Source organism: Lithobates pipiens, unplaced genomic scaffold (assembly GCF_037356315.1).
Source record: "Lithobates pipiens isolate NorthernLeopardFrog02 unplaced genomic scaffold, aLitPip1_a1.2 Scaffold_52, whole genome shotgun sequence".
NCBI lineage: Eukaryota > Metazoa > Chordata > Amphibia > Anura > Ranidae > Lithobates > Lithobates pipiens.
Window position 1 is genome coordinate 3842466 of NW_027507875.1, and position 23564 is coordinate 3866029.

Genomic DNA, 23564 nt, shown 5'->3' on the forward strand with positions numbered 1-23564 from the left:
CTTGCAAATTCCAACGTGTAAATCGTTCCATTAATTTTGTTGCGCACGAAGACGGCTTACACTGACTGTTTTCCGTTTCCACTGGAAAGAGAATCCTATTGCATACAGGTAGCGAGAGATGGTTGCATTACTCTTAATGCGTAAAGGTTTTGAAAAGATGTTTTTGTGTGAATTTTGCTTTAACGTAAAATTAGCTGTAGACATTATAACTATGGTTAGGTTTACAATGAGTAGTTAGTAAACCTCTATAATATAATAATAATAAGTATAGCAAAACAAATTAGGAAAATATTGAAGCAGTATATATAGGTCGAGATAAAGTGAATAAACAAAAGGGATCAAGGGATAGTTGCAAAGTAATATCCTCATTAAGGAAGAATGTCGGAATAGCAATGAGATTCGATGGTTGCAACATAAAACGAAATATGAGAACGGCTAAAATGCAGAACAACAGTACATAATTTAAGAGTACAGTAGAATATAGTATAAATTATTTAAGATTAAATAGACTTAGAATGAAAAAAATCTAAGTTTAAATCGTTGAGTAAATCGTAAATTTATCAGCTAAATTAACGCTGAGAGTCCTTTTCCACTGGTATAGTTATAATTTAATATCAGTAATTGCTATCAGAAAATATTAAAATTGTAAGACGGTTCACGGTTATGTGGAATTGATATGGATTTAAAAGCGGTGCATATGGCAGAAAGACGGCTTTTCTCACATTTTGCTGCGGTAAAAAGAAATGTTTTGTCACTGTGTTTTAACTGTCACAGTTAAGGTGGAGAAAAAGAAGTAATACATAAAATAGAGTCAAACAGTGGAAACGTTTATTTGTCATGACAGCTGATACTGGTTGAGCAATAAAACTGTTTTAAGATTTGAGACTAGTTTTATTCATTACATATAGGCTTTTCAGAGAGTTGTATAATATAGGCGACCAATAGGACATTTAAATGGCTTAATATTGTAGGGAGGAAGTATCGCTGTTCAAAGGTAAGAGATTGAATGCTTAGCTTGAAAATGGCCGAGAAATAGTTGCGTTAGTCTAAATTTAAAGGATATGCCGGTACCAATGAGAAAGCTAGTTGATCTTTGCATTACACAATCCTATTATTATTATTATTAAGATCATAGTGCAGAGAGATACTCAGTTAATAGGTCGAGATATAGTGAATACACAAAAGGGATCAAGGGATAGTTGCAAATGTACATTATTATTATTATTAAGATCATAGTGCAGAGATATACTCAGTTAATATCAGAGATACTCGGTTAATGTCAGAAAAGCAATAAAACTGTTTATATCGCTAGCGAGCGATAGTTACATTACTCTTAGTATGTGCAGCATGTCTGGTAGCAAATGGATGGTTTTGTGAACATTTTGCATTACCGTACAATTAGCGGTAGAACTCATCGAAGTGAATAGATGTAACCGGATTTTGAGATAGTACTCTCTATTTCTAATAAGAAATAAAGAAAAATAAGCCAGGATTGTGTGTCAGGACTGTCACATACTCAATTATACAAATATGCAAAATAGAGCAAAAGAGTACATGGTTTTTTTTGATGTATGATAGTTTTATTGCATGCTTGATGTGGATGATTAAAATCGTGTAGTGATCTATATTTAGCATAAGAATGAAAAGGCATAACATGGCAATGAGACAAACGCCATTAGAGATGTGAGCTAGATGAAATGATGAAATGTCTCTGTATAGCCCAGATTGTCTTCTGTTATCACTTAGCCTACCCTCTAAATTCACTAGCCTCTCTATATACACCAGCATGTTTACACTAGCCGATCTTCTGCATACAATAGCCTGTCTTCAATTTACAAAAGCCTATGTTCTGAATACACTAGCCCGTCTTCTGTCTTCTGTATACCCTAGCCTGACATTAGTCTCTCTGTATAAACTAGCATCACTGTATACCCCAAACTGTCTTCTGTAAAAACTTGTCTCTCTTTCTGTCTTGCCTTTCTTCTGTACACACTAGCTTCTCTGTATACACTAACCAGGCTTCTATATACAATAGCTTCACTCTATGCCTCTCTGTATAATCTAGCCTCTCTATATACCCTAGATAGTGTTCTGAAGCTCGTAGAAGCCAGCCTTTATTCTGTATTCACGAGCATTTCTTCTGTATGCTGTAGTTTTCTATATATACTAGCTTCTCTGTACACCCTTGCATCTCTGTAATACACTAAACCCTCTGTATACCACAGCCTGTCTTCTGTATATGCTAGACTGTAAAAACTAGCTAGAATACACCAGCCTGTCTTCTGTACCCACTAGTATCTCTGTATACACTACCCAGTCTTCTGTATACACTGTCAGCTTGGATGTATACCCAAGCCTGTCTTCTGTATACACTAGTCTCTCTATATGCACTGTCCTAACTGTATACACTCGACTCTCTCTATACACTAACCTCTCTATATACACTAACATCTTTGTATATATTAGCTTCTCTTTAAGCTAGCCTCTCTGTGTACCCCAGCCTCATTGTTTACTCTAGCATCTCTGTATACTCAAGCCTATCTTCATACACGAGTCTGTATTCTGTATTCACTAGCCTTTCTTCTGTATGCTGTAGTCTTCTATATATACCAGCTTCTCTGTACACCCTTGCATCTCTGTAAACACTGTGTAAACTAGCCAGTCTTATGTATACACTCGCCGACTGTATACACTAGACTCTCTGAATACACTAAACTCTCTGTATACCACAGCCTGTCTTCTGTATACACTAGACTGTAAAAACTAGCTAGAATACACCAGCCTGTCTTCTGTACCCACTAGACTCTCTGTATACACTACCCAGTCTTGATGTATACCCAAGCCTGTCTTCTGTATACACTAGCTTCTCTATATGCACTGTCCTTTCTGTATACACTCGACTCTCTCTATACACTAACCTCTCTATATACACTAACATCTTTGTATATACTAGCCTCTCTTTACAAATTTACTTTTATTCAAAGGGCAGAGAAACATGGAGCATAACAAGTAAGCATTACATTGAACTGATACCACTTGGCATAAAACATTGCACCAATCGGTACGAAATACATCTTGCCCCTGAAGCCTACCAACCAGTAGGGTTAAGAAAATGGGCCAACCAGAGCTTCATCATTGAGCACGCGATACTCTCTCCTCTGCTTCACCGCCATGAGCTTCTTCCTTGTCGGTGACGCCGCTTCAGTTCCGCAGAGGGCAGAGACCAAAGTAGCAAATGACATGCCAGAAACAACAACTTGCCCCATAAATCTCGCCCTGATTTTCCAATTTTTTCAGAGAGAATAAAAGAAGAAAAAAAAAAAAAGGGGGGGGGGGAGGTATCGAGGGCGTGGAGGACACTGCAACGTTCTCTCCAGGCCCCACTCCTTCAAAGAGAAAGGAAAGAAAGAAATAAAGAACAAGTCAAGAGTGTAAATAAGAGTAGGACAGAAAGGGATGGGGAGGGAAGGGTAGGAGAATGGGAAAGGAAAAAAGGGGGGTGGAGGCACTAGGGGCAGTGGGGGGGGCAAGGGTAAGGTGGGGACCATGGAGGCAACACAACCCCCCCAATCCAGCCCCCATCTCCAAGCACCCCAGCCAACAGTGTCAGCCCATTAACATCTACTGAGATCTAAATCCGGGACTCACCCTCCTCCAAAAGGGCCCTGCCTTCCCTCGAGAATATAAACATGTTCCAAGCCGTCCATGTTTTAGTGAATTGCTCGTTCCGGCCCCTATTAGTGAGGATTAAATCCTCCATTTTTTTGATGTCCTCGACTTTTTTAAGCCAGATCCAGAACCTGGAAAGCCTCCATAGTCTAACCGCTGGTCCCAGGGAAAGATCCAATGTCAGAAACAGAGGTGCATGGTCAGATATCCCCCTGGGCAATATTTGTATGTCTACGACCCTTGGGAGAACTGGGCTCCGCGCAAAGACCAAGTCAATGCGGGAGAATGTTTTATGGGTGGCAGAGTGACATGTAAATGCCCGAGACCCGGGGTGTCTCCACCTCCAGACATCCGTCAGGCCGTATGTGTCTGCCCAGGCAGCCAGCCCAGGTCCATGGTGTCCCCCCGGAGTCAGTCTGTCCATGTCTGGGTCAGGAACTAGATTAAAGTCACCCAGGATAAGAGCATTATCAGAGGCAAACTCAGCCATCTTGCTAGTGATTTGGTTCAGCACCAGCAATGAGGCCGGCGGGGGCAAGTATAATCCCACAATGGTCCAGGTCATTGAGTAAATTGTCGCATGAATAATGACATACCTGCCGTCTGGGTCCAAGGCCAGATCCAGGAGCCGAAAGGGGAGGGACTTCAATACTAGGACACTTACCCCCCTGGCAAAACTAGAGTGGGTGGAGTGGTAATGGTACCCCACCCAGGGTTTTTTTAGGGAAAGAAGTCTACTGCCGGTGCGTCTCCTGGAGTACGCATATATGTGGGTTATAACTTTTAAGAAATTGGAACACCAGGGATCGCTTAACCGGGGAGTTCAAATCCCTGGTGTTCCAGGATACAATGTTAAGTGTAGACATGGATTCTGGGGGCAGTGGAAGGATCAGAATCAATGTGGAACCCGGCACCTGGATTGGACCGCTGGACCCGGGACATACATATCCGAGGACACTGAAATATCAATATTTTTAGTAAACAAGTACTAAACAGAGAACAAACAAATAACCCCAATAACCATACATGAAAAAAGAAAAAGGGAAACAAAAATCCCTAGCCCCGTTAGGGGAACAGTCCCCACCCCCCACCCCACCCACCCCCTTTAAACTGAGGAGGGTATTTATCCCAAAGTGTATCAGCTCGCCGGCTGCAACTGGGGGTCTGTGCAGGAGGCAAAGTCCACCCCCCCCAGACATCCTGGGGGGGTTTAGGTAACTAAGTGAGCGGCTCACTAGGCGTGAGGCAACCGCCTGCTCTATGAAGGAGGCTGACAGGGACATGGATCTGGGAGGATAAAGAAAATTTGCAGTTTGTCCCATCAGTGAAAATGATCCAAAAAGGGGGGAAGACGGAACATATGGTGTGCGCCCCCATGCTCCAGGAGGGAGCAGGAAAGGGCAAGGAGGAGCGGCACGTCACAGCCCTCTCCCGACCGTATCTCAGGTCAGGGGTATCAACTTAAACTCCCGCTACCGGGGAGGTTGCTGCCAGCATTAGAGGTGAGCCCACCATCGGTGCAAACAGGGCACAACAGGTGCAACAAAGGCCGTGGGCATCCCAACAGTAGAATGGGTTGTGATCAATTCCGAAGAGGTATTTAGCCGGTCAGCGGGCTGGCGCCAACGAATCAATCCAGGCGGATGCCTCTCCGGGGGTGTTAAAGAAGCGGGTCGTCTCTCCGTCCTGGACTCGTAGACGGGCCGGAAAAAGAACACTATAGAACACAATAGCGGATGTTACGTGCTCTCAAAGCCGCTTTCACATAATCAAATGATTTCCTGAGCTTCTGAGTCTCCACCGAGTAGTCAGGGAAGATCATCAGTCTGGCATTCTGATACTGAAGGTCGCCGACCGCTCTAGAAGCGTGGAGAACCGCATCTCGGTCTCTGAAATTAAGGAGGCGGAGGATGAAGGTTCGCGGGGGGGCTCCAGGAGGCCCCGGCTTAGGTGGTACACGGTGTGCCCTTTCCACTGTGTAGTGAGGCGAGAAACGAGCATCGGGGAGGAGGTCCCGCAGCATGCCCTCCACAAAGCAGGTGGGGTTGTTCCCCTCAGCCCCCTCCGGGAGGCCGACAATACGGAGATTATTGCGCCTGTTAATATTCTCGGCATCTTCCGCTCTGTATTCCAAGGCTTTAACTTTAGTTTGAAGGGTGCGAAGTGCAGCTCCATGTTCGGACACTGTGTCTTCAGTATTGCTCACCCTTTGCTCGGTCTCAGTAACCCTGGATCTGAGTTTGTCTATATCCTGTCTGATAAGACCCATATCCAACTGCACGGCTTCTATTTTGGCTGTTAGGGTGGTTTGACAAGTAGCAATGGCTGCCATGACCTCCGCCAGCCAGGGAGGCCGGGATTCGGCTGGATCCATGGGGGCCATCTGGGAGGCTCTATGGGCACTCCGTGTGGTACGGGTCTCCTCCTGGGGGACCAAGTCTGCTGGGATGGGAAAGACAGACGCTTGGCCCCTTTACTAAAATTCTTGCCTGAGTTCCGGCGCCTCATTCAGATGGAGTGGCGCAGGACAAGTCCAGGTGGGTTCGGAGAGTGTCCACCGGCAGACCTCTGATGTCCCGGCTATAGAGTCCGGGTGTCTTCGGGCCGTTAAGGGAGGGCCGCGATGCGTGTGGGCAGAAGGACCCGCTCCCGTACCCAGGGCCGCCTCCGGTCCGTCGGCCGGGGTCCTACAGGCCAGCTGGGGAGTCAACGAAGTCCCCCGCCCGGTTTCACCCTGCAGGGGCCGTCCCCGAACTCCAAACAATGTCCCAGATGGGCCCCGTATACCGGGGGGGGGCGGGGGATCAGCAACCTCCCCAAGACAGGCCCCCTCTCCTCCCTAGATAATAAACAGGCCAGGCAGGGGACCTCACCTCAGTGCAGGGGGGGGCAGTGCAGGCTGGAGCCCCCGGGCAGTCCGCAGGCTGTCAGGAAAGGCCCCGGTCGCGGCCTACTCGCTCAGGATGTCCAGGCTCTGCCCCACTTCGTATGGGGTCAACCACAGGCCTCAGGGGTGGCACTCCGGAAGCACCGCAGTCTCTCGGGTAGGGCCCTTCAGGAAAGGCCGCAGTCGTGGCCTACTCACCGCCGGAGGTCCGGGGTCCGCTTCTGGACCACTCACATTCGCCAGGCAGGGGTCCACCCTCCGGTAATCCACTGGTCGCGGGGGTCTCGCCGCAATCCTCCGCGAGCACCGTGCTCCGTCGCCCGGGCGGGGGCCGCCAGGAAAGGCCGCGGCCGCGGCCTAAATCACCGCTGAGGCCGCGGGACGGCCGGGACAGCGCCGCACCCTCAATCCTCTCCCGCTGGGCCGCGGGGCCAACAGGCACCAACCCCGGGCACCGGAGGGGCTGAAAATGGGGAAGGAAAAGGAATGCTGGATCCGGAGAAGAACAGTAGAAGCGGAGCTCACAAGAAAAGCAGCCGCTCACAGTGCCATCCTGGCCACGCCCCTGATCTCCTGATATTTACTGCAGAGTGACGACTTATGGGCGAAAAAGAGTATTCTGTCCTTCTGTGGTTTGGAGAATGTAGTTTGTAAGTCCCTTTTCCATTTAGCTAGGAAGGGTGGATCCGTGGAGGATTGTGCGTCTGTCAGGATTTGGTAGGACCTAGAGAGGGAACCACGAATTGGGCCATCATCCAGGCAAAGTTCCTCGAAGGGGTGGAATTGTCTAGAGAAGAACGAATGGTTAGGTAGTGATCCGAGGAAATGGATTAGCTGTCTAGCTCTCCAGCTATCCAATGCAACAGATACTTGCTCTAGCAGTATGGTGCCCATGGGAATCAAGCCCGTGGGTCTAAGAAATAGGGCTTCTCTCAGAAGCCCTTTCGGGGCTTGCCTGGTAAAGGCCTGGTCAGACAGGCCCGGAGGGAATCTAGGATGTCCAATAATTGGGGTCATAGGAGAAGGGAAGTTAGTCAGGTGGGAAAGGTGAAAAAAACTATCCATCTCGGCGAGCGAGGGGCCAATTATCGGGTGAGTAGTCACACAGGGCTCCAATGGCCTCCCCGCCCAAGGCAGACCAGCCAGTGGAACCCGCGCCATCTCCTGCTCTAGCTTGACCCATAGCTTCAGTTCCCCATGCCGGTGTCTTATCACATATGGTCCCCCATCGGATAGTGTCCGCTGTGTACTGCGCATGCGCAGTACACAGCAACACAGAATCCGAAAATTGCCGAGCATGAACGGCGCCTGCGCACTGAGTCCAGGTTCTATCCCCACTATCCAAGTGGACATAGAGTAAGAATATAAAAGAGCCGAGCGCAGCGAGGCCGAGCCCGAAGCGTGGCGAGCTAAGCTCGCCTGCGAGGGGCCCTCTAATATTCACAACCCTATGTCCGCTTGGATGGTGGGGCTACCACCTCCACTCACCGCGCAGGCGCCGTTCAGCTTCGGAGATTTTCCGAAGCTTCGTCTGCTCCGTACTGCGCATGCGCAGTTCGGCGCGGACACTATATCATGGCCGGACAGTATATGGCAGAACACCGGCACCAGTCAACCACCGGTGTCATGTGCGTCGCTGTGTAATATAGAGCAGGGTCCGGGAAGCCAATACCTCCCCGCAATTTCGGTCGCAATAGCATTGCCCTACCAATACGCATATGTTTTCCGCGCCAGACAAACTTGATAAAGATTGAGCGAACCGCATGAAAGAAAGTCTGGGGTAATTTGATAGGTAAGGCTTGTAGTAGATACAGAAGTCGTGGCATCGCGTTCATCTTCAACACATTACAGCGTCCGAACCATGACAGAGCTAGTGGGTCCCATCTTTTAAGGTCCGCTGTAAGCCCATAGGCTTCTTTTTATGTTGTTGGCTTTGACCTGTTTTTTTTGCTTGTTTCTCAAGGCGACCATCTTGGCGTTTGTCAAGAGGGTTGGGCGTGTCTTGAAGAGAACGCTTACGGCCACATCAACCTGAAAGCACCCGATCTCGTCTGATTTCAGAGGCTAAGCAGCGTCAGGCCTGGTTAGTACCTGGATGGGAGACTGCCTGGGAAGACCAGGTGCCATAGAAGGATCTGGTCTGGTTAGTGTCTTGATTGGGAGATCGCCTGGGAATACTGGATGCCGTAGGCTTCTTTTTATGTTGTTGGCTTTGACCTGTTTTTTTTAGCTTGTTTCCCAAGGTGACCATCTTGGCCTTTGTCAAGAGGCTTCAGAGTGCCCAAAGAGAGTGCCTACGGCCAAATCACCCTGAAAGAGCCCAATCTCATCTGATCTCGGAGGCTAAGCAGCGATGGGCCTGGTTAGTACCTGGATGGGAGACAGCCTGGGAATACCAGGTGCCGTAGGCTTCTCATTATGTTGTCGGCGTTGACCTGTTTTTTTTCCCTTGTTTCCCAAGGTGACCATCTTGGCATGTGTCCAAGAGGGTTGAGAGTGCACAAAGAAATTGCCTATGGGCACAACACCCTGAAAGCGCCCAATCTCGTTTGGTCTCAGAGGCTAAGCAGAGTTGGGCCTGGTTTGTACCAGGATGGGAGACCGCCTGGGTTTTCCAGATGCCGCAGGCTTATTTTTATGTTGTTGGTGTTCTCCTGTTTTTTTCGCTTGTTTCCCAAAGTGATCATCTTGGCATTTGTCAAGAGGGTTGAGAGTGCCTAAAGAGATCGCTTACAGCCGCATCACCCTTAAAGCACACTATCTCTTCTGATCTCAGAGGCTAAGAAGGGTTGGGCCTAGTTAGTACTTGAATGGGAGACGGCCTTGGAATACCAGGTGCCGTATTCTTCTTTTTATGTTGTTGCCGTTGACCTGTTTTTTTTCGCTTGTTTCCCAGGGTGACTATCTTGGCATTTTTCAAGAGGGATGAGAGTGCCCAAAGAGATTGCCTATGGGCACATAAGCCTGAAAGCGCCCGATCTCCTCTGATCTCAGAGGCTAAACAGGGTCGGGCCTTGCTAGTACCTGGATTGGAGACCACCTGGGAATACTAGGTGCTGAAGGCTTCTTTTTATGTTGTTGGCGTTGACTTGTTTTTTTTTTTTGTTTGTTTACCAAGGTGACCATCTTGGTGTTTGTCAAGAGGGTTGAGAGTGCCTGAAGAGCTCGCCTATGGCCACATAACCCTGAAAGAACCAGATCTCGTCTGATCTCAGAGACTAAACGGGGTCGGGCCTTGTTCATACCTGGATGGGAGACCACCTGGGAATACTAGGTGCTGTAGACTTCTTCTCATGTTGTTGGCGTTGACTTGATTTTTTTGTTTGTTTCCCAAGGTGACCATATTGGCGTTAGTCAAGGTTGAGAGTGCCTGAAGAAATTTCCTACGGCCACACCACCCTGAAAGAGCCCAATCTCATCTGATCTCAGAGGCTAAGCAGGGTTGGGACCAGTTTAGTACCTGGATGGGAGACCGCCTGGGATTTCCAGATGCCGTAGGCTTCTATTTATGTTGTTGCCGTTGACCTATTTTTTTCCGCTTGTTTCCAAGGTGACCATCTTTGTGTTTGTCAAGAGAGTTGAGAGTGCCTGAAGATATTGGCTACGGCCACATCACCCTGAATCTGTTCCATCTTGTCTGATCTTGGAGGCTAAGCAGGGTCGGGCCTGGTTAATGCCTGGATGGGAGACCGCCTGGGAATACCAGGTGTCATAGGCTTCTTTTTTTTTCAAATATAATTTTTTCTCCAAATAGGGGAAGACGGTCCCCCGAGTACATAACGCAACAGAGAAATACAGAGCAAAAAGCAGCTGAACAATACTTGATACAGGTATATTCGCAACTGTGAGTCTGCCTTCCATCAATCACAATGATTCGAGGCACGGATAAAGTACTGTACCAAGATCCAGGGTCACACAAACCCCAGGTCCCTCCGGCATAATCCATCCAGAGGGGGGTGTGGGGCCGTCATTCCCAATTTTCCACTTTTTCTAAAAGAGAGAGGGGGTGGAGGGGGTGAGAGATAGGGGAGGAAGGCAGAAAAGAGAAGGGTTGAAAGATCAGGGAAGGAGAAGAGGGGACGAGACACGATGGCAGCCACTGTCCAAGGGGCCAGTCAAGGAAAGCTCAGAGCACTAAGGCGATAGCAGGCGACATCCTTCCAGTGAGAATATAAAGGTATTCCAGATGTCTCAGGTTTGTTTAAAAAATTCTTGTTTACCTTGTGATGTGAGGATCAAGTCCTCCATTTTTTTTAATGTCCTCTATTTTCCTAAGCCAGTGAGTAATGAAAGGGGGGGAACATTTTTTCCAATAGAGAGGGATGCAGGATTTCGCCGCATTTATCACATGCCGTAAAATAGATTTTTTTGTACTTCTTAATGGGAATCTGTGAATGGTCAAGAGAAAGAATGCAGCCTCTTCCTGGATGGAGAAGTCTTTGAATTTTTGTGTTCTACATCGGATCTCAGTCCAGAAGTCCACCAAGCTGGGGCAGGACCAAAAAATGTGCAGCAACGTGCCCTCTTCTTCTCCACACCTCCAGCATATGTTCGAGGAAGAGGGGAAACATTTCTGCAGCTTTGATGGTGTCAAATACCACCTGGTGAGAAGTTTAAAATTTGTCTCCTGTATCTTCGTGCACAGCGACATTTTGAGAGCCAAAGTGATAATGCGTTGTCTCTGTGCTGGGGAAAATGAGCAATGAAGGTCCTTTTCCCAGTTGGACAGACAGGTTAAGTGTGGGTAATCTGTTTGAGAGAGAATGTGGGCCAAAGGGCCTTCGCTCCTGCATAGAGTCTCAACCTCCGTCTGAGGGCGGGCGAACGTTTGAGGATTGGGGATGGAATGGAGAAAATGATGTCGTTGCGCCGCTCTCCAAAAAGGCAGTTGGAAAAGCCCTGTCAGATCTGTTAGGGTTGAGAAAGAAGGCCATTTTCCATCAATGATGAATTTAGACGCATTGTCTAGGTTGGAATTTCTAAGTGGGTCCCCAGTTCAAAGGTTGAATGGCCACGTATAGGGAATAGGGGGGAAGTCAAAGACGTGAGTGTGTTTTGGGTAGCGATCAGGTGACTGACTTTCAACTAAGCCCCTATAGTGGGATGTGACATAAATTCTGTGGGTAAATACTTATAGCACCACATGGCGCTTCTTAGCGGAATTCGGGAGTGAGCTTAGAAAGTTTGTTTTGATTCCAGTCCAATACGCGCCCCAGGAGCGTGGTCGGACCAAGTAATATGGCCGATGGAGGAAGAGCTCACCAAGTGCAGTTGGTCATGTGGAATCAAGAAGAAGTCTATCCTCAAGTATGATTTGTGAGGGGAAGAGCAAAAACAGTAGTCCCTTTCCCCAGAGTGTTGCAGACGCCAGACATCAACTAATTGGTCATTCAGTGAACACTTAGTAATCCGCTTTCTCGAGGAAATGAGGAGTGAGGAGCAAGAGGCAGAAGTGTCAACCGATGGCGAAAGGGGACATTAAAGTCCCCACCTAATATCAACTGGCCCTCCCGAAAGTCACATAATCTGTGCAGGGTAGTTCTGAGGAACGTGTCTTGGTGATCATTGGGAGCGTACACAGTGGCAAATGTAAAAAGGCGCTCTCCAATGTGGCCCCTAAGAAAAAGATATCGGCCCCCAGGGTCCACCAGAGAATCCTGGAGAACCCAGGGGAGCCTGCTAGAGATCAGAATGGAGAGTCCCTTGGTCTTAGAGGAGGGGTTAGTAGAGTGGTAGACCTTAGGGAAGGATCTCGACCATAGAAAGGGGAGGCTAGTATTTTTAAAATGTGTTTCTTGTATAAAGGCCACATCACTACAGGAAGTCTTCAGTACCCACAGGAGGATCCACCGTTTTTCAGGGGAGTTCAGTCCCTTAACGTTTAGAGAGGTGACCTTGACTGAGTCTGCCATCGCTCCTCGGGGAGGGGGAGGGGGACGTCAGAGAAAAGCAAAGAAAGTTGAACCAAGGTAGGTTTTGGGTAGGTAATGCATGGCAGGAACTAAGGGGGAGAAAGGAAGGGCAAATGGAAGGAAAGGTAAAGGGAAAAAGAGGCCGGGCACCTCAACCCCAGGGGGAGAGGGAAATTAAGGGTTGTCCGCACTCAACAGTACAGGAAGGGTATACTAAAACAGCACAATTATGCTATAGCGCTTACCAGATGTACACTGGGTTTAAAGCGCTGTCCTACTTGGGTTGGTGGGTAGACAGGTCGGAGAGGGAGCCCCCGAATCCTAGTCCCCCCAGTCCCGGCAGTGGTAAATGTCACCTCTGATACCGGTATGCAAATAAAAGACAATCAGTAACATTATAGAACCAAAAAACAATAGTATAACCAAAACAGAGGTAGAGCATATAACTGTCAGCACTGAGGGGTCTCCTCGGCTCGCCCTAAACGTAGGCATGCACGAGGGAGCCCGTCACAACAGAAAAGGCATCACAGAATGGGATCCACCACCCCCGTCCCATACCCCTAATGTACATGCAGTCCCCGAACAAATGCATTTCTCCCTTTGGCAGATTCCCCCTCTCCCCCGCCCACGCCCCGGGGGAAAAGGGGCAGGGAAGGGGGGAAGGAGGAGTGGAAAGGGGGAAAGGGGGAGTGGAAGGGGGGAAAGGGGGAGGGAAAGGAGGGAAGGGTGGGAAGGGGGGTAAGGGAGGGGGGAAACAGGGGAGAGGGGACAAACATGCGGAAATGTCAAGTCCTTTAGCGCACTCCCACCAGCAAACACCCGGACCCCATAAATTTCAACTCCTCCCCTCCATGGTCACCACATCAAGATGAAAGAGGAGCAGCCCTGGTCGGTGCATGGAAAATCCGGCAGGCAAGGGGCTGGGGCCACCAGCCCTCCATCCAACGGGAGACTTCACCCGAGCAGCAGTCCTGGGGCCCGCCAATTAGTGTCTCTCCTGCATCGCCATCGGGGGCTGTGTAGAGCATCCAGTAAGGGGTAAATCGTCCAGGGGGGTCCAGAGTCACCCTGGAGGGAAGCAGTGTCTCGTACCAATAGGCTCAATAAATAAGTCATCCAGGGACCCCGAAAGCTGCAGAAGGCAATGTCGGCAAAGAGTAGGTGGGAGCCAGAGAGGGGGATGAGGGGCGCAACCAGGGGGAGGGGACACATATGCGGGAATGTCAAGCCCTTCCAGTACAGCGCACTAGGTATCCCTTAGACCCCCCAAAGTGCAACTCACCCATCTAAGGTCAAGACTCCAGAAGGGAAGATGAGCCGCCCTGGTCTGTACATGAAAGAACCTGCTGCCAAGGGGTTGGGGCCATCATCCCTTCCTCCAATGGGAGATGCCACCGGCATGACAGCCCCGTGTCCTGTCAAGTGGTGCCCCTCTGACAATGTCGTTGTGGTATATGTGGAGCATCCACGGAGAGGCAGGGACCACCCAAACAGTGAGGGGTAAAGCCTCTAAGGGGGACCGGTGTCATACAGGAGGATAGCGGTGTCTTGTACAAGTTGGTTAATTAGACAAGTCATCCAGTGTGTTCCTGTGAGCAGCGGAAGCAAAGGCCGGTAAGGATTATGAATGGGTGGGGGCCAGGGAGTGCATAAAACTGCCACCAGATGACCGGGGCAGAGAGGGCAAGGGGATGAAAGTCACATATGGTAGGTGGGGGCGGGGGTGAGGAGTGTCCCTCATATTACTCACGTTGGCCATACCTTGAAGCTGAGCGCTCTGCATACCCAGGATGTTCTTCTGTATAATCTAGCCTGTCTGTATACATTAGCCTGTCTTTTGTACACATTAGTCGGTCCTCTGTATACACTAGTCTGTCTGTATACACTAGTGTATACAGATAGGCTAGATTATACAGAAGAACGTCCTGGGTATGCAGAGATGGAGGCTAGGGTATACAGAGAGAGAGGCTAGAGTATGCATACTTGCTAGTGTATACAGACGGACTAGTGTATACAGAAGACCGGCTAGTTTATATAGGGAGGCTAATGTGTGCAAAAGACAGGCTAGTGTATACAAATAGCCTAGATTATAGAGAAGAACATCTTGCGTATGCAGAGAGAGAGGCTGGGTTACACAGAGAGGCTGGTGTATGCAGACTTGCTAGTGCATACAGACGGACTAGTGTATACAGAGAGGCTTGGGTATACAGAGAGCTAATGTATAAAGAGCAGCTAGTGTATACAAAAGACATCCAAGGGTATACAGAGAGACTTGTGTATGCAGAAGACGGGCTAGTTTATACAGAGAGGCTAAAGTGTACAAAACACAGGCTAGTGTATATAGATAGGCTAGATTATACAGAAGAACGTCCTGGGTATGCAGAGATGGAGGCTAGGGTATACAGAGAGAGAGAGACTGTGTTACACAGAGAGGCTAGAGTATGCAGACTTGCTAGTGTATACAGACGGACTAGTGTATACAGAAGACCAGCTAGTTTATACAGAGAGGCTAATGTGTACAATAGACAGGCTAGTTTATACAGATAGGCTAGATTATACAGAAGAACGTCCTGGGTATGCAGAGATGGAGGCTAGGGTATACAGAGAGAGAGAGGCTGGGTTACACAGAGAGGCAGGAGTATGCAGACTTGCTAGTGTATACAGATGGACTAGTGTATAGAGTAGACCGGCTAGTTTACACAGAGAGGCTAATGTGTACAAAAGACAGGCTAGTGTATACAGATAGGCTAGATTATACAGAAGAAGGTCCTGGTTTATGCAATAGATGGAGGCTAGGGTATGCAGAGAGAGAGGCTTGGTTACACAGACTTGCTAGTGTATACAGACGGACTAGTGTATACAGAGGACCGGCTGGTTTATACAGAGAGGCTAATGTGTACAAAAGACTGGCTAGTTTATACAGATAGGCTAGATTATACAGAAGAACGTGCCGGGTAAGCAGAGATGTGGAGGCTAGGGTATACAGAGAGAGAGTGAGGCTGGGTTACACAGAGAGGCAGGAGTATGCAGACTTGCTAGTGTATACAGATGGACTAGTGTATAGAGTAGACCGGCTAGTTTACACAGAGAGGCTAATGTGTACAAAAGACAGGCTAGTGTATACAGATAGGCTAGATTATACAGAAGAAGGTCCTGGTTTATGCAATAGATGGAGGCTAGGGTATGCAGAGAGAGAGGCTTGGTTACACAGACTTGCTAGTGTATACAGACGGACTAGTGTATACAGAGGACCGGCTGGTTTATACAGAGAGGCTAATGTGTACAAAAGACTGGCTAGTTTATACAGATAGGCTAGATTATACAGAAGAACGTGCCGGGTAAGCAGAGATGTGGAGGCTAGGGTATACAGAGAGAGAGTGAGGCTGGGTTACACAGAGAGGCAGGAGTATGCAGACTTGCTAGTGTATACAGATGGACTAGTGTATACAGTAGACCGGCTAGTTTACACAGAGAGGCTAATGTGTACAAAAGACAGGCTAGTGTATACAGATAGGCTAGATTATACAGAAGAAGGTCCTGGTTTATGCAAGAGATGGAGGCTAGGGTATGCAGAGAGAGAGGCTTGGTTACACAGACTTGCTAGTGTATACAGACGGACTAGTGTATACAGAGGACCGGCTAGTTTATACAGAGAGGCTAATGTGTACAAAATACAGGCTAGTGTATACAGATAGGCTAGATTATACAGAAGAACTTCCTGGGTATGCAGAGATGGAGGCTAGGGTATACAGAGAGAGAGGCTAGAGTATGCATACTTGCTAGTGTATACAGGCGGACTAGTGTATACAGAAGACCGGTTAGTTTATACAGAGAGGCAAATGTGTACAAAAGACAGGCTAGTGTATACAGATAGGCTAGATTATACAGATAGGCTAGATTATACGGAAGAACGTCCTGGGTATGCAGAGATGGAGGCTGGGTTACACAGAGAGGCTAGTGTATGCAGGCTTGCTAGTGTATACAGACGGACTAGTGTATACAGTAGACCAGCTAGTTTATACAGGGAGGCTAATGTCTACAGAATACCGGCTAGTGTATACACATAGGCTAGATTATAGAGAAGAACGTCCTGGGTATGCAGAGATGGAGGCTAAGGTATACAGAGAGAGAAGTTGGGTTACAAAGAGAGACTAGTGTATGCAGACTTGCTAGTGTATACCGGTGGACTAGTGTATACAGAGAGGCTTGGGTATACAGAGAGCTAATGTATAAAGAGATGCTAGTGTATACAAAAGACAACCAAGAGTAGACAGTGAGGCTCTTGTATACAGAAGACCGGCTACAGAGAAGCTAATTTGTACAAAAGACAGGCTAGTGTATACAGATAGGCTTGATTATACAGAGGAAGGTCCTAGGTATGCAGAGATGGAGGCTAGGGAATCCAGAGAGATACAGAGAGGCTAGAGTATGCAGAAGACCGGCTATTTTTTTTAACAGATAGGCTTGTGTATACAGAAGACAGTCTGGGGAATTCAGTGAGGCTAGTGTATGCAGAGAGGCTGGGACACCTAGACTATTGTAAAAAGAAGGCAGGCTATTGTATATAGATTACGGGCACGTGTATACAGAAGACAGAGAGGCTAGTCTATATTGAGTGGCTGGTGTACACAGAGGACGTAATTTTTTTCTAATGCAACTACTTCTGAAACATGTAAAGTGCTTTTTTCATATTTTGGTGCTGTTAAAAAGTGGTGTGTTGTCAGTGGTGATATCAATGTGACAGTTAATGTGGAGAACATTTAAGTTATTTTGTTAAGTCATTGACTGATAGCCGTTAAGTAATTGGCCGTTATTGGTTTGGCAGTACATGGTTTATTTTGATGTAAGATAGTTTTATTATCTACTTATAGCAGAGTTTTAGACGACTTTATTATTAGCATTATTATCATTATTCGCAATATTCATATATATTATGCAGAGTGTAAGTATTGCAGTGAGACGATATTGCTTTAGAAAGATTTGTATTATTATACATAGCATTGTTAGCAGACCAAATAGACAATTTACATGGCTTAATATTGCAGAGCGTAATTTATCAGGAAAGAGATCCAAAGCGTTAGTTGAAGTAGCTTCATAAAACTGAGAAATCGTTGCATTACTCTAAATTTAAAAGTTGTTCCGGTAGCACTGAAAAGACGATATTAGATGAGTGATCTACACATTTCGTTTACTATTGCAGAGAGATACCGGCTAAATGTTAATATGTTAATATGTGCTGCGTGTAAGGTAGAAATTAGATGGTTTAGTGTGAGCTGGTTTAGCCAGGATTTAGAGATAGTAATCTGTTTATACTAATAATAAATATAGCAAAATAACTCTAAAATTAATATTGAGACAGTATATACAGGTCGGGTTTAAGTGGAAATACACGAAATAACAGCAACGACGTGTGTAGGTTTTTATCAATCAGGTTCATCACGTGTCTTTAATCATGTAGTGAATATACCCCACATATAGCACAAGGATGAGAAAGCATAATAACTAACAGAGGATGACATGGCAAAAAAACAAACTGCATAAGAAATGTGAATATGAATTAGAGATGAAATGCCAATCCCCACGGCTACGTACAGCAAAGTGTGAGCTAAGCAGCTAAATATTCTGCAATAGCAGAGATTAAGTATTGCAGTCGAAATGAGATCGGAAGCGTTAGTTGCAGTAGGTCTAAAATGACTGAGAAATCATTTCATTACTCTAAATGTAAAAGTTATCCCGGTAGCACTGAGTGGACTGATATTAGATGAGGGATCGTTTTGGTACAAATTCAGTTTCCTATAGTAGAGAGATACCAGCTAAATGTGAGACGAGCAATTAAACTGTTCACGGTAGCATTGCATTACTCTTAATATGTTCAGCGTGCAAAGAAGCAATAAGATGGTTTTGTTTTACCCTAAAATTAGCAGTATACGTAATAAAGATCAGTAGGTAACTTGGATTTAGACATAGCAAACTCTACAATCTAATTTAGCAAAATTAGAACGGATAATATTGAGACAGTATATAAATGTCGAGTTTAAGTGGAAATACACAAAATATCTAGCTTACCTTTACATTGTTCAATAGAGCGTTGCAAATTAATACCAAAGCAGAATGTCGGAATATCAATTAGATGAGATGATTGCTGTAATCATGAAAATTCTATCGTTTTTCAGAATCCTTACGTGTCTTTAAGGATGAGTAAGTATAATAACTGGCAAAGTATGACAATGGCAAAGAGTCAAATTGCATTAGAGATGTGAGATAGACATGAAATGTCATTCCCCATTGGTTATTTACATGTAACCATTAATACAGTTAACGCGGCTACAGACAGCAAAATGTGTGAGCTAAGCAGCTAAATATTACTTAATATTGCAGAGATTAAGTATTGCAGTTTAAAAGAAATCGGAAGCGTTAGTTGCAGTAGCTCCAAAATGACTGAGAAATAATTTCATTACTCTAAATGTAAAAGTTATCCCGGTAGCACTGAGTGAACTGATATTAGATGAGTGATCGTTGTGGTACAAATTTCCTATAGCAGAGAGATACCAGCTAAATGTGAGAAGAGCAATCAAACTGTTCACATCGGTAGCATTGTATTACTCTTAATATATGCAGCGTGTAAAGAAGCAATAAGATGGTTTTGTATTATCCTAAAATTAGCAGTATACGTAACCTGGATTTAGACATAGCAAACTCTATAATCGAATTTAGCAAAATTAGAAAGGATAATATTGAGACAGTATATATTGGTCGAGTTTAAGTGGAAATACACAAAATATCTAGCTTACCTTTACATTGTTCAATAGAGCGTTGCAAAGTAATACCAAGGCAGAATGTCGGAATAGCAATTAGATGAGATGATTGCTGTAATCATGAATCATCATGTATGTTTCTATCGGGTGAGAAAGTATAATTACTGGCAAAGTATGACATGGCAAAGAAACAAATTGCATTAGAGATGTGAGATGGACATGAAATGTCAATCCCCATTGGTTACTTACATGTAAACGCGGCTACATACAGCAAAGTGTGAGCAGCTAAAGGGTATTTAAGAGTAAATTGACGTAGCTTGAAAATTCCAACGTGTAAATCGTTCCATTAATTTTGTTACGCACGAAGACGGCTTACACTGACTGTATTCCGTTTCCACTATTTATCGGCATAATTTATCAGTAACCATGAACATTAATAGTGAACGACAGCTTACATTAGGATGTATGCATGATGTGAATGTAAAATAGTTGCATTATGTGTTATTAATGTAATCAAACTGTATTGCTATGCTTTGCATCAGTGTGACAGTTAATACAGTTAATGTGGAGAAGAAGTAATACACAAAATAGAGTCAGAAAGAGAATCCTATTGCATAGAGGTAGCGAGAGATGGTTGCATTACTCTTAATGTGCAGTGTGTAAAAGGTTTTAAAAAGATGGTTTTGTGTGACTTTTGCTTTAACGTAAAATTAGCTGTAGACATTATAACTTGTTACAATGATTTAGAGATAGTAATCTCTATAAAATAATAATAATAAGTATAGCAAAACAAATTAGGAAAATATTGAGGCACTATGTATAGGTCGAGATATAGTGAATACACAAAAGGGATCAAAGGATAGTTGCAAAGTCAAGGGATAAATGCAAAGGTACATTATTTAAGAGTAAATTGACGTACCTTGCAAATTCCAACGTGTAAATCGTTCCATTAATTTTGTTGCGCACGAAGACGGCTTACACTGACTGTTTTCCGTTTCCACTGGAAAGAGAATCCTATTGCATACAGGTAGCGAGAGATGGTTGCATTACTCTTAATGTGTAAAGGTTTTAAAAAGATGGTTTTGTGTGAATTTTGCTTTAACGTAAAATTAGCTGTAGACATTATAACTATGGTTAGGTTTACAATGATTTATAGTTAGTAATCTCTATAATATAATAATAATAATTATAGCAAAACAAATTAGGAAAATATTGACTGACTGTCAATATATATATAGGTCGAGATAAAGTGAATACACAAAAGGGATCAAGGGATAGTTGCAAAGTAATATTCTCATTAAGGCAGAATGTCGGAATAGCAATGAGATTCGATGGTTGCAACATAAAACGAAATATGAGCACGGCTAAAATACAGAACAACAGTACATAATTTAAGAGTACAGTAGAATATAGTATAAATTATTTAAGATTAAATAGACTTAGAATGAAAAAAATCTAAATTTAAATCGTTGAGTAAATCGTTGAGAAAATCGTAAATTTATCAGCTAAATTAACGCTGAGATTATGATTAATTTCATTACGCGGTTCTTTTCCACTGGTATAGTCATAAATTAATATCAGTAATTGCTATCAGTAAATATTAAAATTGTAAGACGGTTCACGGTTATGTGGAATTGATATGGATTTAAAAGCGGTACATTAATTTTCTGAAGCATATGGCAGAAAGACGGCTTACACTGCTTTTCTCACATTTTGCTGCGGTTTTGTCACTGTGTTTTAACTGTGACAGTTAAAGTGGAGAAAAAGAAGTAATACAGAAAATAGAGTCAAACAGTGGAAACGTTTATTTGTCATGACAGCTGATACTGGTTGAGCAATAAAACTGTTTTATTAAGATGTAAGACTAGTTTTATTCTCTACATATAGGCTTTTCAGAGAGTTGTATAATATAGGCGACCAATAGGACATTTAAATGGCTTAATATTGTAGGGAGGAAGTATCGCTGTTCAAAGGTAAGAGATTGAAAGCTTAGCTTGAAAATGGCCGAGAAATAGTTGCGTTAGTCTAAATTTAAAGGATATGCCGGTACCAATGAGAAAGCTAGTTGATCTTTGCATTACACAATCCCATTATTTTTATTATTAAGACAGTTAGATAGATAGTGCAGAGAGATACTCAGTTAATGTCAGAGATACTCGGTTAATGTCAGAAAAGCAATAAAACTGTTTACATCGTTAGCGAGCGAGAGTTACATTACTCTTAGTATGTGCAGAATGTCTGGTAGCAAATGGATGGTTTTGTGAACATTTTGCATTACCGTACAATTAGCGGTAGAACTCATCGAAGTGAATAGATTTAAGCGGATTTTGAGATAGTACTCTCTATTTCTAATAAGAAATAAAGAAAAATAAGTCAGGATGGTGTGTCCCGACACACCATATTTCAATGTGACAGTTGATGTGGAGAATTACAAATATGCAAAATAGAGCAAAAGAGTACGTGGTTTATTTTGATGTATGATAGTTTTATTGCATGCTTGATGTGGATGATTAAAATCGTGTAGTGATCTATATTTAGCATAAGAATGAAAAGGCATAACATGGCAATGAGACAAACTCCATTAGAGATGTGAGCTAGATGAAATGATGAAAGGTCTTCGTATAGCAGAGATTGTCTTCTGTTATCACTTAGCTTACCCTCTAAATTCACTAGCCTCTCTATATACACCAGCATGTTTACACTAGCCGGTCTTCTGCATACAATAGCCTGTCTTCGATATACACTAGCCTATGTTCTGAATACACTAGCCCGTCTTCTGTCTTCTGTATGCTCTAGCCTGACATTAGTCTCTCTGTATAAACTAGCATCTCTATATACCCTAGATAGTGTTCTGAAGCCCCAAACTGTCTTCTGTAAAAACTTGTCTCTCTTTATAGCCTGTCTAGCCTTTCTTCTGTACACACTAGCTTCTCTGTATACACTAACCAGGCTTCTATATACAATAGCTTCACTCTATGCACTAGCCTCTCTGTATAATCTAGCCTCTCTATATACCCTAGATAGTGTTCTGAAGCCCGTAGAAGCCAGCCTTTATTCTGTATTCACTAGCCTTTCTTCTGTATGCTGTAGTCTTCTATATATACTAGCTTCTCTGTACACCCTTGCATCTCTGTAATACAATAAACCCTCTGTATACAACAGCCTGTCTTCTGTATATGCTAGACTGTAAAAACCAGCTAGAATACACCTTCTGTACCCACTAGAATCTCTGTATACACTACCCAGTCTTCTGTATACACTGTCAGCTTGGATGTATACCCAAGCCTGTCTTCTGTATACACTAGTCTCTCTATATGCACTGTCCTAACTGTATACACTCGACTCTCTATACACTAACCTCTCTATATACACTAACATCTTTGTATATATTAGCTTCTCTTTAAGCTAGCCTCTCTGTGTACCCCAGCCTCATTGTTTACTCTAGCATCTCTGTATACTCAAGCCTATCTGCATACACGAGTCTGTATTCTGTATTCACTAGCCTTTCTTCTGTAGGATGTAGTCTTCTATATATACCAGCTTCTCTGTACACCCTTGCATCTCTGTAAACACTGTGTAAACTAGCCAGTCTTATGTATACACTCGCCGACTGTATACACTAGACTCTCTGAATACACTAAACTCTCTGTATACCACAGCCTGTCTTCTGTATACACTAGACTGTAAAAACTAGCTAGAATACACCAGCCTGTCTTCTGTACCCACTAGACTCTCTGTATACACTACCCAGTCTTCTGTATAGAATGTCAGCTTTGATGTATACCCAAGCCTGTCTTCTGTATACACTAGCTTCTCTATATGCACTGTCCTTTCTGTATACACTCGACTCTCTCTATACACTAACCTCTCTATATACACTAACATCTTTGTATATACTAGCCTCTCTTTAAACTAGCCTCTCTGTGTACCCCAGCCTCACTGTTTACTCTAGCATCTCTGTATACTCAAGCCTATCTACATACACGAGTCTGTATTCTGTATTCACTAGCCTTTCTTCTGTATGCTGTAGTCTTCTATATATACCAGCTTCTCTGTACACCCTAGCACTGTAACAGTGCTAGGTTCCTGTATTACAGAAACAGAACACCAGCAATAAGGTGTATACTGTGCAGGAGGCACACAACACCCACTCTAACTTCTGCACTGCAGATGCATGTATTGCAGAAATTGAACACCAGTAATAAAGGGTAGCTTCAGGTGTGTACTGTGCAGGAGGCACATAACACCCACTGTAACAGTGCCAGGTTCCCAAGCAGAAAAGACACTGTCCCTGCCTATCGTCCTCTTTCCCTGACCACCGCAACACACTATACAAGGCCG

At 44.7% G+C, this 23564-nt stretch overlaps 3 pseudogenes; all 3 read left to right on the forward strand.

Moving 5' to 3' along the window:
* The first annotated feature begins 8848 nt into the window (after positions 1–8848).
* Positions 8849–8967, forward strand: LOC143957232 (5S ribosomal RNA; annotated as a pseudogene).
* A 756-nt stretch (positions 8968–9723) lies between these two features.
* Positions 9724–9842, forward strand: LOC143957603 (5S ribosomal RNA; annotated as a pseudogene).
* Positions 9843–9937: 95 nt separating this feature from the next.
* LOC143957455 (5S ribosomal RNA) lies at positions 9938–10057 on the forward strand (annotated as a pseudogene).
* The last annotated feature ends 13507 nt before the right edge of the window (positions 10058–23564 follow it).